Below are 6,840 nucleotides of genomic sequence, written 5' to 3'. Positions count from 1 at the left end.
AATTACATCACCGAACTTACAATTCCTATACTGTTGATGTGTGGTTGATTGATTATCATTAGTACATATCTTCTTGTTTGAGAAGCATATTTCCGTGTACGCAAATTTATATACATTTGTTGTATTCCAGACGTAGGTCTAAAGAGGGAGACTAGCCCTGATGAATAGTCTCAGATTGACTTAGATTCGGTTAGGAAAATTAGGTGCACCATCCTGATAAGGTGTAGGTTGAGGTCAGCCCCGTTAATTGACCTTATTGTAACTGGTGATGCTGCATCGGTGAAGTGAGCCTTATAGTGGAATCCTTGTGCTGCTTAGTTAAGGCGGGGATGTAGGCACAGTTAGCCGAACCCCGATAATATATTGTGTGTGCACTGTTTATATTTTCGCAATTTACATTTCGACACATGTATGTTATTCTATGAATGCTATGCATGATTTAATTTCCGCACATTTTATTTATCTACACATTTGGATTTATGAGTATATAGACAGACTCTAAGTTGAGTATTACTCCTGCTTATTTGAACATACCTAGGAAAAAATTTTTTAATACCCAATTCGCCGCCCTCTTGGGAATACACCAAAGCTAATAATATTTTTTAAAGACAAATAAAAATATACAATTAGTGATGACTACTTAGTGTCAATTTCAAAAGAACTCTAAATCAAATATATAAATTAATAAGCCTCTCAATAAGCAAATAGACAAGTTTGTTTTTTGTCCTATATACTAAAAGGTTCATGTACTTATTTCACTAAGTTAACTCATAAAGCTTATTAAACATGCCTATTATTTGAAAATTTTAAACAGTTCAAGTTGCTAACCAGTTAAGCCACCTAACTCACAGAGTTTAGTAAGCCAAGATGAGGTGTGTACAAAAGGATAAAATGGGAAGTGGATAGTTTGTGGAAAGAAATAAAGGATGTTAAAACGTTGATACAATAATAAAAGCTCAATTTGCATGCTCCCTAAGTACAATATTTTCCATTTGAGTTGTGTCAATGAATTCTATTTTTGTAGAGGATGCCAATACCATCTAATTAGCCCTGCCTAAACTTGTCATTGGATGTGTCCTTAGATGTAGCGAAAGCATCTTGGCACAAATTCTATATACAAAGCAACAACATGAAAAGATAGATATTAATATTAATATCATATGATCAAAATAAAACTCTAGAAAACTCACAAAAGAGGTTTCACCCAACAATAGGAAAGGCCAAGAATGAAATAGAAAATCTCTCCTTTCATTACTCCTGGCTTGTGTTGTGAGCAAGAAGCTAATGGGAGTGTTTGTAGGAAGTGCAAAGAAACATTGGATTAAAAATATAGTTGTGAGTGCAAAAGATTAAGCAAGAAAGAAGTGAGACTGTGTTGTGTGAAGAATAAAAAGTGCAGGGAAGCAAAGGCCCTTTTAGTTGTGAAACATAGTTTTATTTTTTTATTTTTCAAGATTCTTATTGAAAAGCTAGAAAATAAATAATTTATTTAATTGTGTAAAATAATATTTTTATTTATAAAGTTTAAATTAAATACAAAAGGAAAATTCCTTTTTAATTTTTTAAAAATGTTCTGAGTTAATATTTGGGATGATGGTTTTTGAAATTTAGATTTGAATTATTGTGGATTTGAAATAAATTCAATCCAATTATATATTATGTTTTTTTGTAATCCTCACAAATCCAAATCAAAGATTCGAATTCCTTATTCTTAAACACGAAATAAGAAATTAAAAATTTTAGGGAAATAAGATATTTCAACTTTTTTGTACCAGTTTAGAAATTGAAAAAATAAGGTGGCATTTTTGTGATTAGTTAAAATTTTTAGAATAAGAAATAAAATTATTTTCACAGGCAAATGTGTCAAAATGTTTTATTTTTTTTTTTTCTATTTCCATATAAATGTTGAAAACTAAAAACATAACCAATTTTTTTTTCAATTTTTTTTAGGATTTATAATAAAAAATGAAATTTATTTTTGGTAATCAATTGTGAGTTATATTTCAGGATGATTTGAGTTTGAGGAGTTTTTTCCCGTTTTAACTTTTTTTTTTAAAAAATATATTAAATAATACCTCATTCTGGGAAGTATTTCCCAGAATGATTCTGACGTAATCTCGCTAGTCCAAGTAGTGATTTTTAACCAAATCTCGCTACTCCAAGTAGCGAGTTTTACTCTTTCATAAAGGGCTCGTGGTGACGCGTGGCAATTCTCACTACTCCAAGTAGCGAGATTTAATTGGGAGAAGTAACACTCTGGCAGCCATGTTTCGACGCGTGTAACTGTCTGCGAACCACAATTTGACGCGTGTTAAATCTCACTACTCGAAGTAGCGAGATTTTGTTGTGATAATTAATGCTCTGCCATCTCCTTTTGAATTACCTCCACCCGGATTGCGACGCGTGGAAAATCTCGCTACTCCAAGTAGCGAGATTTGCTTTAGAATAACCTCGCCAGTTCTTCCTCCTTTCTTGCACGAACAGAGTCTGTTGCAGAGCCGAGCAGGTGACCGTTGAAGGAAGACAGCCGAGCAGGTGACCGTTGCGGGCTTCATCACATTACAAGTTATATAAGGAGATGGGGTAAGTTATGTTTTCCATGTTCAGTGTTTAGATTTTTACGTTATTTTTATTTCATCGAAAGTTTTGATAATCCGAGAGAGAGTTTGTGATTTGTGTTGAAAGAATCATGGCCAAACACTGCTCTTAAGGTTTGTATTTCATTGTTTTGGTATTTAAATTTAATTTTTTGCTGATAATATTTTATTTGTATTTTATTGTTTGGGTATTTGAATTTAATTTGTTGCTGATAATATTTTATTTTTTCCATTCAAATTGTTGTTCAATATTTATTTATTTATTTTGGATTGTTGTTTCATTGTAAAATGCATTATCTTTCCTGTCTTATAAATTTTTGAAGTTTCATCCACTCACAAAATTTGTTAAATTTCCTTCTACTCTTTTGAATATAATTGTGCAATTATAATTAGATCATATGGTTTACTTTCAAAATGGGAAATTTTGTTATTCAATTCTTAAATTTTCTTGTACTATTTTTAATATAATTGGGCACATCCACTAAAGTTGTGAACATAACATGTAAATTGTATGATTTTAATTGATGCTTTCAGTTAATGTGAGTGCACATTATAATTATAAATTGTATTGTGATATGTATAAGATCTTAGGATCTTATACCTTATTTTCCGGGTTATTAATAATTATGTTGAAAATTTTAAAATAAAAAATTCCGACTCTTATATTAATGCTAAAGAAAAAAAAAAAAAAAAAGTGATATTTTTATAATGTACAAAAAAAGAATTTGAAAATTGAGAATTATTTTCTAAACATTGAACACATCCTTAGGCTTTTCTTTTCCCTCTATTTTTTTCTTTTTTCCAGTTAATTTAGGGCTATTTGAAAAATTAAAATTTGAAAATATATTTGGTTAATATTTATGAAAATTAATATAACTTAAATTTTGTAATTAAAAAATATTTATGTATTATTTTAAGATCAATTGATATTTTAAATATATAATTAAAAAATAAAATTACAAAGAATATATAATAAAAATATTATAAAAATAAAAATACAATTTATTATAATTATTTTAATTAATTGTTGTACTATCCAAATTTATTTTATAATAAAATCTTTTTTTTACATGACAATTGAAAAATTGTGAAAAATATTATATTATTGCTTTTATAATATATATATATATATATATATATCTTACTTTGAATTCTATTTAAATTTTTTTCATAAACAGTTAAAAATTGAAAATAAAAACTGAAAAATGACCACATAAAGAAACATATTTATGCTTTCTGTTTTCTTTTTCACTTTTCTAATCTTTAACTAAATAATTTTATTTTATTTTTAGATTTATGAATTAGTTCTTCAAGAAACTAATAAAAAAAAAAAAATTAGGGTCAACACAGCACAATGATGCATATATATATATATATATATATTGTTGGATGCTACGTCTTCTCAATTTCAAAAGTTAACTCATAGGATAAATCTTTCCAAATACTTAATAATTGATTTTTAGTACCTTTCACAATAATTCCAATAATCTCTCTCTCATACATGAGACTCCAATTTTAACCCATCTTGAGAAGAATGTTAAAACATGTTTTTGACACTAGTATTTGGGGTGAGATTTTTTCCATACTTATATATATATATATATATATATATATATATGTATGTGTGTGTGTGTAGGCTATGAAAAAAATGTTGCTTTGGGAATGTGTGTGTGTAGGCTATGAAAATGAAAGAAAATTTATTACCTCTTTGTGTGTGTGTAGGCTATGAAAAAAATGTTGCTTTGGGAATGTGTGTGTGTAGGCTATGAAAATGAAAGAAAATTTATTACCTCTTTGTCTGCCTACTCAAGAATCCAATTATAATGTGACTTGCTATATGGACATCAATGAGTTATCCCTCTTTTAGACTCAGATGATCATGTTTTCGTATTGTTTGACAAGTTCTATTTGAGTGAAGAGTTTTCTTAGTTCTCCAAGCTCATAGCCTAACTTTCTTTTGTATTTTGTTCACCAATACTCACAAGCCTACTACTTGGTTTCCAACAATCTACTCAATTCTAACTCACCCAAAATCACATACACAGAGGCAATGTTCACAGAATCACAGCTCTAGTTATGAAAGGTTATCTCACCCATCCTCTGTCATTAGTCCATCCTATGTAATAGAACAATGACTTTAACCAATATATAAATAGAGGCAACTGCTACACTGCACAGAAAATGCCAAAAAAGAAAGGTGCTTGAATAGCTGACCATCATTAGAATCCTAAAGTAGTAGAAGACAATTAGTTGGATTACCCGAGTTATTTGGTGGGTGCAGCAGTTCTAAAAAATGCGGTTCCTTAGGGATCAAATTAAAATAAAAAATTCCATGAAAAAAGCCCCATATGTATAAGATCCTAGGATGGGGGGGTGCCTGAGGAGGCCATAGTCGACAGAGCACCATTAAAGATCCAAGGGTATGAGGGCGAAGCCGGCCTCGACTAGTCACCGTCGATGACGCTGACTGGGAACACTGTAGAGATGATAGCTAAAAGGTCACATTATTAGAGGAGAGTACTAATGAGTTTTTTTCTCTCCGAATTTATGTATTTTTCACCAATATATCGATATAGATGTAGTGTTCACATTTTAAAGCACTTGCCATAAGACAATCCCATTCCCATTTCATGAATCGGGATGTTATGCGTCCTAAGTAACATTTTTCCAAAAGATCCGTTCAACTCCTTTGAGTATGGCTGTTTCGATTAGCAGTGAATCCTCAAAAGGCTACTTAACAAAATTGAACTTCAAATTAAGTGGCAACCCAACACATAATGAGGCAGAGTACGAAGTACCATTTTGGAAAAATTACTCTTAAGAGCACCATTTCATAGTTCTTTGGATTCTAAGTTGAATTACAATTTTGGGAAAATCCGAAGTATATGTCATATGAGGAAAATCAATACATATTCATGTTGTTTATTCATAGACGCTGAATTCATCTATTTATTTTCTTCGTGGGAAAGTTAGGTCCAAACTCTAAGTTCATTCATTCATTAGAATTTGTATACATCTATTTGGTTTATAGTTATTAGTTATTTCGTTTCATTTACACATCACTTATACATACAATTTTGTGTTGCGTAGGTTTGTTTTATTTCTCGATCGCCGATCTAAATGGCAGGAAGCTCAAGCAGTGATCCAATCACGGTATTTTTATATATAGGGGGGAACATAATAACCGCATTAGATGGTGTTAGGTATAGTAATCGGCCAGTTCGACTTATTCGAATTGGCCGTAGGTGTAAATTAAGTAAATTATATACAAAGATATATAAATATTTGCATATCGATCCAGATCAATATGCATTGCGGGTGACCGCAAGATACCCTGCGCGAGAGTTAAATAATACAACATTCTACGAGGCTGTTCTGATATCAGATGATTATGGGTTGCGTATTGTATTGGACGCACACTGTGTCGGTGAGACATATTTAACGATGCAATTGTATGTCGAGACTATTCCTCAAATGGGTGTAATTGCAGTTAGGCAACCAGATGAGCCCGCGGAGCAATTGGGTGAAGTTGGTGAAGACACCGAACAAACACATCAGGTCGATGTTGGTAGGGAGGTTCGTACTATGTCCACGGTCGATTTTAATGAATATCCGGGATCGTCATTCCAGCCGTCGGAGTACGAAGCACCTGTTCCTCACACGTTTCCGCAGGGAGGTTGTGAAGACGTCCTGAGTGCGGCACCAGCATCGTTGTTTGCCATTGCGAACGACACATTGGACGAGGGCATGAACATTACGAATGATGTTCGTATTGAAGACGAACACATGCACGAGCTGGAAATGGGTGAAGGGTTAAATGATGTTCCCGATTATGTGAACTTACCTCACCATGACACAGACGACGCAACGTTTGACGCGTAATTCATCGGCGAGCTTCCGATGTACGGTCAAATTGACCTAGCTGCTATAGATTTAACTGCGGTCGATGAGCTTCCCATACGCGTCACTCGTTGGGAAGAATCCTCTGAGTTAAGTAAGTGGATGCTCTTCGGTTTGAAGGATCAGCTGATCGCCGTAGTGCGAATATATCACGCTCGCACGTACCATGACTTCCATGTGGTGCGATCTACTCCTGAGTTGTGGGTTGCTAGGTGTAAGGACCACGATTGCGCGTGGAGATTGCATGCCATGTATCGGATGATACACCGTTTTTTCAAAATCACCCAATATAGTGGTCCGCATACGTGTCTGAATGAACTTATATCGCAGGACCATAACCAAA

Source organism: Malania oleifera, chromosome 5, assembly GCF_029873635.1.
Source record: "Malania oleifera isolate guangnan ecotype guangnan chromosome 5, ASM2987363v1, whole genome shotgun sequence".
NCBI classification, from domain to species: Eukaryota; Viridiplantae; Streptophyta; class Magnoliopsida; order Santalales; family Ximeniaceae; genus Malania; species Malania oleifera.
Note: the sequence above shows the minus strand (reverse complement) of the source record.